This window comes from Artemia franciscana, chromosome 7, assembly GCF_032884065.1.
Source record: "Artemia franciscana chromosome 7, ASM3288406v1, whole genome shotgun sequence".
Lineage (NCBI taxonomy): Eukaryota > Metazoa > Arthropoda > Branchiopoda > Anostraca > Artemiidae > Artemia > Artemia franciscana.
Window position 1 is genome coordinate 35,179,066 of NC_088869.1, and position 12,962 is coordinate 35,192,027.

The window sequence follows — 12,962 nt, forward strand, 5'->3', positions numbered from 1 at the left end:
AAAAAAATGGGACCATTCCGAAGGGCAAATTTTCAGTTACCTCAATTTGAATACATGTGAATACTTTTCCTTTTCTCTTTATTTCAGTAAGAAATAAAATTCGAAATATAAAGCTTTTCATTTTTACTTAAAGTTTCATCAACTAATTGCAACACGAATTGCAAGTTGGTGAGTCGTAATTTAATTATAAATGAAAATTCCTCTTGGCCAGGGTTCTTATAACAGAAATAGGAGGGGTTTAGGAAAGTAGCAGCCCACCCTCACATTGGAGAAGAGCCCTTCGTATGACATTAAAAATTAATAAAAATGGAATTTAATTTCATTTTGTTTAACCGAATGGTGTGTTAAAAGCCAAAAAGAGAAAGAATCCTATAAATTAGGGAAGCTGGCACCTCCCTTAGAACCCTTGATTTTTAAACTAAAGGTTGAATAGTTGTTTCTTGAAAGTACATTATTGAAACTAATGCAACAGCAACAGTAGCCAGTAGCTAGTTGTAAGCGTTTTATTTGTAAAGGCCTTTCAAAGGATTTTGAAAGGAAATGCATATTTCAAAGAAGCATTTTCAAGGGATGTTTCTAGAAAATACAAGTTAATTAGTAGAATATTTGAAGGAAATAAAACTAAATAGTCCCTTTAATTTTAAAGCAAAATGATAACCAAAAAAAAAAAAAAAAAAAAAAAAAAAAAAAAAAAAAAAAAAAATCTGATATTGCTCTCGTGTTCAAGCATTTATTTTTTCAAGGTCTGAAATGATAGAGTAGATCATTAGCAAAAAAGGTAAATAATAAGAGCGATAAAAACCCGGTATACATGGTAATTGTTGTTTGTTTCATATCTTTAATGTCACTGATTACTTTCGTTTACAACAATATTTCTTCGAGACCTAATTTATGAAGGCATATTGAGATAGCGGGGTAGAAGCTTTCTAATTCTGGAACTGTAGGAAATCTAGTAAATAATTTAGTTTGCACGTTAATCTTCCCGTGTTCAACCCCTAAACCAGCAGTGATTTTTTCCAGCAATTAATTTTAAAAACTTCTTTCCGCAAAAAAGCTTTTAAAGGGAAGTAAAGACCTACACTAAGCCAATAAACAGCAGAAATAAAGTTAAATAACTTTCCAAGCCTAAAACTACCATGAATCACCATCAATAAATAAGTGGATCTCAAAACAAACAGAAATTGCGACAACTAACCGATTAAAGCTCCAAACGAGCAAGAAGAAGCATAAGCAGGGCTGACAAACCCTAGACCAGAACATAATTGCACTTTACTGAAAAAAAAAATGAAATGACCATGGATTGTCAGTTTAATATACATATGCTGATTGTTTTTCCTTACAAGTCTTCATAGTTTTTTATTTATTAAAGTAAAAAAGTGAAAATATTTTAAATGTATTTTGTTTTCGATAAAAGGCAAAGTGTTTTCTGGTTTTAAGAAGGCAGGTTATCTCAAAATTTCGATTCAGATGTTGATTTTTTAATTAAAATTGAATAATAATTGTGGGAATCAAGTCTTGGCTAATTTTAGAAAAAGCCAAGACAGTCCAATTGAGTGAGAGGCGATTCTGGCATTAACCTCCCCCCCCCCCCCCTATTAGGTTTTATATGTGGAAAAGATGGATTGGGGTGTTTTTCGCCCTCTGATTACTTACGACTAATAGTAAGGGAAATAGAACTTGCAATTTCCAGTCTAATGAGCCCCTTTCGAAGTTTATACGCCAACTCCTTCTATACGAAATGCCTGGTCTAAAAAACTAAAAAAAAATACAATAATATATTTTGCCCACGTTGCTCTTAATTTAGGCACCACATTTGCGCAGCCTATGATCTTTGGACTATTTTTTGAACAAATAGCTATTTTTTGAACAAATATTTTTTGAATCTCAAAATTTTGATTGGGTGTGTTCGGGGAAATGATGGGCATGGGGAGGCTGGTTGTCCCTCCATTCAGTTTCGACTATTAAATAGGGCACTAGCCCTGTCAATTTCCAATCGAATGATCCCCTTTCGAAGTTTCTATGACAAGTCCTTCTATGCGAAGTTCCCTGGTCTAAAACAAATAAATAAAAAAAAATAATACATAGTGCCCACATTGCTCTTTACTTATGCAGCGATATTGCGCTGCCTATGATTATCTTTAATTAGTTTTAAAATTAAAGTCGCAGGCTCAATGCCACATCCATATACTCTGGACTCAATTATGCTTTCCAAATATGTAGCGTTGATGGCTATTTTACATATGTGTAACTAGTGTAACTATAATCCTTTACCATACAAAATATATCCTTAGCTGAATTATTATTCCAAGCTATTTTATTTAGAGACTATCTACCCGTTTTTAATAGATATTAAATAGAAAAAACTAGTTTTTTTAACTGAAAGTAAAGAACGACATTAAAACTTAAAGCGAACAGAAATTACTCCGTGTATGAAAGGGGCTGTTCCCTTCTCAACGTCCCGCTCTTTACGCAAAAGTTTTTTACCGTTTAATATAAGTAGAATTGAGAGAAAGAGTCAAACTTACTTTCAGTTAAAAAAACTAGTTTTTTTTATTTAATTTTTGAACGTTTTTGAATTAATGCATGTTTGATTTTGGCTCTCCGCACATAAATTATTAAGGTGAAGTTTGCATATTAATTCTTGGTTTTGGCTAAATGGCTTTCTCTTAGTTTTGATCAGACGATTTTGAGAAAAAAGGGATGGGGAAGGAGGCCTAGTTGCCCTCCAATTTTTTGGTTGCTTAAAACGGCAACTAGAACTTTTAATTTTTAACGAGCGTCTTTATTAATAAAAAATGTACGTAACTTAAGAATTAACTTACGTAACGAACTTCTATACTCATTTATCCTTATTATGCATATGAGGGGATTTGTGCCCTCGTTAATACCTCGCTCTTTACACTAAAGCTTAAATTTTGTCCCAATTCTTTAAGAATGACCCTCTGTAGAATAAATAAACTTTAGCGAAAAGAGCGAGGTATTTAGGAGGAGAAGAACCCCTCATATAAGAAATAATCTCAGTTCGTTTTAAGTTTTAATGCTGCTCCTTACTTTCAGCTGAAACAACTTTTCATTTTTTTATCGTTTTTTATAATAATACTAGAAAATCCTGCACTCTCTTCATGGAAGTTTTCTTCCCCCATGACGTATTCCTCCAAGTAAAGATCCTTCCACATAGCCCTCTCCGCTCAACCCCCCCAAACCAAAAAAAAATCCTCCTGAAAACGTCTGTACACTTCCCAATAACCGTTACTGTGTGTAAACACTGGTCAAAGTTTGTAACTTGCAGCCCCTCCTCCGGGGACTGTGGGGGAGTAAGTCATACCCAAAGACATACTTGTTATGTTTTTTGGCTATGCTGAACAAAATTGCTATCTCAAAATTTCGATCCGTTGACTTTGGGAAAAAATGAGCGTGGGAGGGGGTCTAGGTACCCTCCAATTTTTGTTCACTTAAAAAAGACACTAGAACTTTTCATTTCCGTTAGAATGTGTCCTCTTTCGACATTCTAGGACCACTTAGTCGATGCGATGACCCCTAGAAAAAAATAAATAAATACGCACCCGTGATCGGTCTTCTGGCAAAAAATACGGACTTCTATATTTCGGTAGATAGGAGCTTGAAACTTTTACAATATGGTTCTCTGATATGCTGAATGCGATGATGTGATTTTGCTATGGTGTGATTTCATTTTCCCCCTATTTTCCAGAATAAGGCAAATTTTTCTCAGGCTCGTAACTTTTGATGAGTAAGACTAAATTTGATGCAACTTACTTATTTAAAATCAGCATAAAAATCCAATTCTTTTAATGTATCTTTTAGTATCAAAATTCCGTTTTTTAGAGTTACGTTTACTATTGAGCAGGGTCGCTCCTTACTACAGTTCGTTACCACGAAATGTTTGATGATCGAGAAAAACCAAATATATAATTTTTCTGGATTTATATCTATTTTTTAAGAAACGAAGGAGGAAGGGAGGTAGAAAACAAACTAAGATTTGTCTGCAGTTTTATTCTGTATTTAATATTATTGACTTACGTTTTCCCAGCATTACTGTTTTAAAAAGTAATGATCCCACTGGTACCCTTTATAGCATAAGAAAAAACTATTATTCCATCTTTAAGATAAGATAAGTAAAAAAGAGGTCATGTACAAAATACAGCATTAAAAACAAAAATAGACCATCATCAGCAATCTTCACTATACGAAAACTGATCAGTAAAATGACCAGTTTACACAGATCTGTAAACTGAAAAAAAACTAACATTTCTTTGAATTTTACACAGGATTAAGATACCTTGGTAGTTCAATACTGAAGCCCCAAGCTGCGTTCAGTCTCCGGCACTCGACACGAAACAGGCTTGTATAATTTTTTTCTTGCTGTTACCTGTCTTTCAACCGCAGATTAACGTGTCATTTTCTTTTGCAATTCGTTTTATTCTCGCTGTCGCTGGTCTTCTAACCACAGATTCTTTTGTGAATCATTATTCGCTGCGATTTTCTTTAGCTCTTTGTAACAAGTCTTCTAAGCATATACTTCGTCGTGTATTATTTTCGTTTGGGATCCATTCTTATTCTCATTGTTGGTCCTCTTTTAACCGCTGGTTTTGTTGCGAGTCATTTTCGTTTACTAATAAATGTAATCCTCGCTGTCTAATGTACTATAACTGCAGATTTTGTTGTCCATCATTTCCATTTGTGATTCATTGGTATGCTTCTTGTTGGATGTCTTCTACCAGCAGATTTTGTTATGCATCCTTTTCACTGAGCTTTACCTCAGACATTTTATCCGTGCCTTTTGCTTTAGGTGCTCAGACTCGTTCATCATCTTGCATAATTTAGTATGATATTGAAATTTCGATTTGTCTTCTAACTACAATTTTTTTTTTTTTGTACAACATTTTAGCTTGCGATTAAACATGATTCTCACTGTTCCTTGCTCTATACCTCTGTTTTCCGCTTTTCAAGGTAATTTGTCACATTATATTATTTTACAGTGTCACATATACCAAAAGTGATACGACCACTCCTAAAAAAAATTGATGTAGGTTGCTCTTTAAATGCATATAAATGTGACGTTATTTACATGAAATTTTTTTTTTTCAAAACTAAAGATTTTAAAGGATTTTTACAAACTAATTTCAGTGTATCAATTTCAGTGTATCAATCTCTAAAAATTTCAGTGTATCAATTTTCAAAAAAAAAAATAAGAAGCAGTTTTTTAGAAAAAATATATAAATAAATACATACACAATTATTACTCTTTTAAAGAGAGTAGATTATGGTAACAAATCATTTTTTTTAGCAACAGAGATTGATATTTACATAACATTGATATGTACAAATTGATCTTCACATAAACATGCACCTCCAACAATATAACAAATTATCATTTTTATATTCAAAAGCAGACAAACGGACTCGGACTCGTCATCTATAACCCTTCTCATATTAAGAAATCATATAAATCTTTCTCGAGTTGGAAAGCAATTAGCTCGAAACCACATCTAATAAGTGTAATATCCTGCTGGTATATTGAACTTGAAATGGACGTCCTGTCCATACACAAGCTTAACATCTCTATGAGACGTTACCGTTTCCGAATTATTTAGATCCTCACTCTATTCTGGTATAATTGATTTTTCAACACGACCTAATCATTTACTCTAACTTACCATGGAGGTCATAAACCTAGTTTACTATTCGAATTAGATGCTATCTCTGCAGCCCATACAATCTCATATAGTTTCCTAATTGGATATTTTGCTTTCTCATAAATCAAAGGTCTTGATGATCGGCAATTTTTGGCAAAAACAACACATTTTAGCTCTAAGAAGTTCTTTATTTCTTTTACTTGATGGAAAAAAAATGTCAGCATAGCTGCTCTTCCTTGACTCAATGTTTTATCAACTTAACGATTTGTATCTAAAAAATGGCCCTTGGTGTCATTTAATACATCAAAAGAATTAGGATTTTATGCTGATTCCAAATATGTAACATTTAGTATGTTTAGTGCAACCCATGAAAAGTTAAGAGCCTGAAAAAAATTGAATAATTCTCGTAAAGGGGTAGCTCCCCCAAAAAGTCAAGCCATCTTAATGAAAATCACACCATCAGATAAAGCATACTAGAAATTTCTAATGTAGACGTTTCAAGCTCCTTTCTACAAAAATGGGTATTTTTGGGTATTTGCCAGAAGAAACCTCACGGATGCACGTTTGTTTGTTTTTCTTTTTTTTTGTATTGAAATTGCATTGGGTTATTGCATTGAACCAATGGTCCTAAAACACAGGAAGGAACTCGTTCAAGCAGAAATTTCATGTTCTAAAGCTCTTTTTAAGAAATCAAATAGATTGTGCCGTGGGAGAGTGGCGTTTTCTACCATTTCGTGGCACCAAACTTCGATTTTGCCCCCAAGAGGACCAAGTTGCCATCAATTGAAAATTCTGAGATAACCAAGCGATTAAAAACTTCCAAAAACTATATGTTTAGCTTCCCATTTGCAGATGAAGTAATGCCTTACGGACACACATTACTTCATGAAAACTCACGTAAATCATTCAAGACAAATAGTTGTTATGGACAACTACCTTAATGCTTAATTTATGTAAGTTGGTTCAGCTGATTTTATGTCAACATTAAAATGGTGACTGATGTGTAATTGCGCATCAGCTATTGAGAAGGAGGGGTTGTGGGTCATTGTGTAGGTAAGGAGATGGGAACCATTTCCCTATTGCATCGGAGGAATCAATATTCCTCCTTGAATTCGAATTTATATATATGATTGATACATATTTTGATTCCCGGAAAATTTCCGGTCTACACCTTCATTTTTGATGCTAAGTGATATAATAGTGCCCCTCCCTCCCATTTTGAACATCTTCTTCTGTGTTGCATAATATATGACATTCACATACTTGATGGCACAGAGGTTGAAAAGATGTGACAGGATGTCATGAGCCTTGCTAAGAAGTTTTTTTTTTTGGGGGGGGGGGGCAGGCAAGTGCTAACAGGAGCTATGTTTGAGCTGACTTGACATGATAATATTTCTCTTTCCTACTTATAAACAATGTTTTAATATATTTAAACATAAGTATGCAATGCCATTATGTGAGATATTCCCTTAGGGACAACCGTATAGCCTCCTTGATATCACAGGCTATACATCAAAGTTTTTACATAGAAAAGAAGCTCGCAGAGGAGGAATGGCTATTTATGCGAGGAATGAATATGCTGTAAATATTAACAGCCAACTGAGCCGGAATTATAAAGGCATTTTTGAATCACTTTTCCTTGAGCTATATGAGCCTTCTAAGAAAAAGATATTGATTGGAGAAATATATCGCTCATCATCAGGCATTTTTTCTGCTTTTATGGATATACTAACTCAGATTTTACAGATCTACAAGTAATTAATCTTAAAGAGGAGAATTCTGAAGTACAGCTAATTGTGAAGACCCTCAATGGCACACCAGCATCTGGATTTGACGGATACACACGAAAGCCCTGAAAGCAGTCCTCCCTTCTATCCTAGAGCCATTAACTTATTTGATAAACTTATCCCTAAGAAGTAGTGTTTTTCCTTCGATACTACAAAGGCAAGACTAATCCCTCTGCATAAAGATGGCCCTCTGAACGATCCATCGAACTTCGGACCCATATCAATATTGTCTATTTTTTCAAAAATTTTTGAAAAACCCTTGCAAAGACAACTTTACCAGTTTCTTGAAAGAAAAAGATTTTTCAATAGTCATCAGTTCGGCTTCAGACCTGGTCATTCAACACAAGACGCTCTGGCATTCTTAAGCTCATTCATCAACAGGGCATTTGACTCAGATCTTCTGCCAGCTGTTATATTGATTGACATCAAGAAAGCATTTGACAGTAGAGATCATAAAATGTTTCTGGGAAAGCTGGAACATATTGGAGTGAGAGGATAGCCTAGCAATGTTTTGAATCTCACCGTCAAAATAAATGAATCTACATTGGTGACGACCCGAAGAACGACAAAACTGTGAAATTTAGTGTGCCCTAAGGATAAATCCTCGGTCCTCTTTCATTTTTAGTCTAAATGACCTAACTCGTATCCTTAATCCGAACTATGACATTCCAAAACGCTGTTACCTATGCTTTTATCAAACATCTAATTGTCAAACTTTGATCAAAATTACTAACGAGATGAAATGACCTGCTGCGGACTCCACATGCCTTCACTCCAGCGGAAGCTTGAAAAATCAGAGAAGAGGCCCATCTTTGGATGGATCAAACAGTTCGTGGTAACGAACTGTAAGGGAGCGACCCGGCTCAATAGTAACCGAAATTCTAAAAAATGGACTTTGATACCACTAGTTACATCAAAAGAATCGCATTTTAATGCTGATTTTAAATATATTAGTTTCATCAAGATCAGTTATACCTATCAAAAGTTAAGAGCCTGAGAAAATTTGCCTCATCTGAGAAAATAGGAGAAAACGCCCCCTAAAAGTCATACAATCTTAACAAAAATCACACCATAAAATTCAGCGTATCAGAAAACCTTATTGTAGAAGTTTCAAGCTCCTATCTACAAAAATGTGGAATTTCGCATTTTTTGCCAGAAGACAGATCACGGATGTGTGTTTATTTGTTTGTTTTTTTGTTTTTTTCCCAGGGTTGATCGTATCGACTGAGTGGTCCTAGAATGTCGCAAGAGGGTTCATTCTAACGGAAATCAAAAGTTCTAGTGTCCTTTTTAAGTGATCAAAAAAATTGGAGGGCATCTAGGCCCTCTCCCACGGTCATTTTTTCCCAAAAGTCACCGGATCAAAATTGCGAAATAGCCATTTTATTCACCATAGTCGAAAAACCGAATAACTATGTCCTTCGGGACGACTTACTCCACCGCAGTCCCAGTGGGAGGGGCTGCAAGTTACAAACTTTGACCTGTGTTTACATATAGTAATGGTTACTGGGAAGTGTACAGGCGTTTTCAGGGGGATTTTTTAGTTTAGGGGGAGAGTTGAGGGGGGAGGGGGGCTACGTGGAAGGATATATCCATGGAAAAACGTCTCATGGGGGAAGAGAATTTCAATGAAGGGGGCGAAAGATTTTCTAGCATTATTTGAAAAAGCAATGAAAAAATAAATATGAAAAGTTTTTTCTACTGAAAGTAAGGAGCAGCATTAAAACTTAAAACGAACAAAAATTATTATGCATACGAAGAGTTTACCTCCTTGTTATACCTCACTCTTTACGCTAACGTATTTTTAGTAATTTCAACTATTTATTCTACGGTCTTTTTGACTCAGAGGTCATTCTTAAGGAATTGGGATAAAATCTAAGCTTTAGTGTAAAGAGCGAGGTATTGACGAGGGTTGAACCACCTCATATACGCAATAAAAACATACGAATATAGAAGGTCGGTATGTAAGTTAATTCGTAAGTTACGTATATTTTTCACCAATGAAAACGTTTGTAAAAAATTAAAAGTTCTAGTTGCTTTTTTAAGTAATCAAAAACTTGGAGGGCAACTAGCCCTTCTCCCTCGCTCCTTTTATCTTAAATCCTCCAATTAATTGCAATTAATGAACATGCAAATTTTGTTTTAATTACTTATGTGCGGAGAGCCAAGATCAAAACATGCATTAATTCAAAAACGCCCAGAACTTAAATAAAAAGAACTAGTTTTTTTTAATTGAAAGTAAGGAGCAACATTAAAACTTAAAACGAACAGAAATTACTCCGTATATGAGAGGGGCTTTTCCTCCTCAACGCCCCGCTCTTTACGCTAAAGTTTCTTACTGTTTCAAAAATGGAGTTAAGAGAAAGATTCGAACTTTAGCGTCAAAGAGTCAAAATTAGTTTGAATTGAATAAAGAATTTAAATAGATAAGTATTTTAGCCATTATTGAGTTTTTTTGTGTGTGGGGATTGGAATGGTTTGCTCCTGGATGGAAAGGTGGGGACTTGTAAGAATGTTTTTTGGTAGGGGCCATGGTTGTATCGAGAAGTAGAGGGACAGCCATAGTCGTATTTGGTTTTGAGGCAATAAGGGACTCAGCATAGAGATGAGAGATTATGTTTGTTATGACTGTTATATATAATTTTTTTTAATAAACCCGAGTGAACTGAACTGACCTGTATTTAAACATCAGAAAGATAAATTAGGGTTCATGACGGCTTCAGCCACGCAGAAGACCAATAGTCCCACAGAATTTCCATTTATATGGATTTCAATGCACCTGCCCATTTAACCCGAAATTCTATAGCGACAATATTATTAAGGACTTATTCAACAAATTCTAAATGTTCATCAAGAATTTTGACAAAATATTACAATTTTGTAACAGAAAATACTGAAAAAGCAAAATGATATCAATTAATTTACAATAACTGATACATACATCTTCAAAGCGAGAAATATAGGTGGGTACTTTGAGGCGGGTAGCCCGAATAATATCTTAGTTAGGTATGTGCACGATTTGCAAAATGACTGAAATATAAAGTTTTCTCAGTTGAAAGTAAGGAGCAACATTGAAACTTAATAAGAACAGAAATAATACCGCATATGAGAGGGATCCATCCTCAGTCCCCCACTCTTTACTCTCCTAAATATACTAAATATCACTCTCCTAAATATCGCCTTATTTTCACTTCCAAATCTTAAATAAATTTCCCAAAAAAATCAAAGAAAAAGATAAATTTAACATAAATGAATTCATAAAGTTCAAATTTAAAAAGATCAGATATTGTCATTCAGTGTGTTAATGGGAATACATTAAAAGTGAAGACTATATTTACTTGAACAAATAAAAAAGGTCACCAAAACCCAGGTCCATCACGCTATCTAAATCTCACAGGTTAATCAGTAAACTCATGAATCATATGTTAAAAGGATTTTTTTTTTTTTTTTTGCTCGTTTAGCTGCAGTCCGTCGAATTTTTCCAGCTTTGACCTCTCTCTGACTTTCGTTCGCAAGGTTATTACTTGTTCTAGGACAATTATGTAAATAACTACTGATTGAAGATATTACCGGCTCATTAATTAAACTATTATAAATTGAGTTTATCCTAAAATTCCCTTCATCTCTATTCATACTAATACCCCTATGGATATTCTTTTTTATTTCTATAATTTCTCTGAAACTTTGCAAACCTCCTACAGACGTATTTACAATTTTTGTCTTATCAGATAAAATACTGTGATGAGAGAAATTAAAAACGTGTTCTGCTACAGCCAATTCAAACGTTTCCGATTTTTGATTATGTTTAAGCGAGCAATCTATGGCATTTTTGTGTTGATCTAGCCTATTTTCTAAGTTCTGGTGTGTTTTTCCTACATAAAATTTACCAAAAGAGCGTGGAATTTTGTATTCTCAATTTTGTATGTTTCTTGGAACCTTGTCTTTTCCATTATTTAGCAAAGAGCTTATAGTTTGTCCTGATTTAAATGTTGTTTTTGTATTATGTTTTTTCAATTCTCTTCTTAACTTCCGTGACAATATAGGGACATAAAGCCAAGTTATGTATTTTGATTTTTGAGTTGAAACCATCTTCTTCTAATACTATAGTTTCCATTAACTTTTTTTCCTTTTTTCAATTATTTGAAAAATCACGTTTTCGAAATATCTATTACCTACTAGAAAATCATTAATAAAAAGTAGTTCACTACTCATGTATTCTGGTGATGCTAATTTTAATACCCTATAAATTAAAGAAATAACTAGACCCCTTTGTCCTCGGAAAGGGTGATTCGACGGGAAAGAAAACAGCGGTTGTTGTTAGTCAGTTTACGGTACATTGCAAAGGATAGTTCATTGTTATTTCTCTGGATCTAAATAACCAGAAACAGTAACTAATTCCAGAAAACCTTCAATTTTTGAATCCCCATATTTCCAAATAGCTAAAACGTCATCCATATATCTGCCCCGAATTTTAGGCATTATAAAATATGTTTTTATAGCTGGAGTTTCTACATACTCTACATAAATATTTGCAAGGAACAGACTCCAGGGCCCTCCCATTGCTAATCCTCTAGTTTGATGGTAACAATTATCTCTAAACTAGATATAATTAGTATACCTGCTAGTTATTTTAACTAAATTTAATATTGTTTCTATTTCAATTCCTCTGAATAATTCTTCGGTCTCATTTTTATTTTCATCAAGTATTTTGATTGAACACTAAAAGATTTATCAAAAAGTATAAATGTGTGCATTGATTTTATGTCAGAACTAAACAGTCTAGATTAGTTTGATATTTCAATAGTTATAAGTTGCTTTTAAGAATTTTAAGTTTCTTATATAGGAATTTTAGAGATATAATAAAGGTTTAAGCGTAATTGCTATCTATTTTTTATTTTTTTTTCTGTTGGTGAAATAGTTACTATTTTATGTAGTTTTGGCAAATCATATATTCTTGGGCAGACTGATACCCTCGGAAAGAACTTGTAATACATCTGTGGTTAGATACTTCCATTTTTTAAGGCTTTCTATGTCCTTTCTTTATTTTGCAACATTCGATACTTTGGGTCTGAGTCTTTTTTTATGTTGAAAGTTCCTTTCGAATTGTTTTCATTTTACTATCATAATCATCTTGTTCTAGGATTGCTACTGTATCGCTTTTATTAGCTTTCATTATTATTAGAGAGTCATCTTTTTTAAATCTTTTAAATTTTTTATATCAATATTTCAAAATCTTTCGATATTTCCAAGTTTTTATATTTTTTGTGTGTGTTATATTTTTAAAAAACAATATTCTTTTGTTTTTTGTTTTTTTGTTCTTTCCGTTTTTTCTCCATTGAGAGGCTCCACGACGTGGGGCCGAAATATTCGGAATATTTTTTAATTAAAGTTTTGATTTGTTTTTATTTTTTTTCACTGCTTTGACGAAATTGAAACCCGTTTTTTCTTGCTTAATTTTCCGTGAATTTAAAATCAATATGCTCTAAAAAATTATTTACGTTTAGCCTATGAGTGGCAGAAG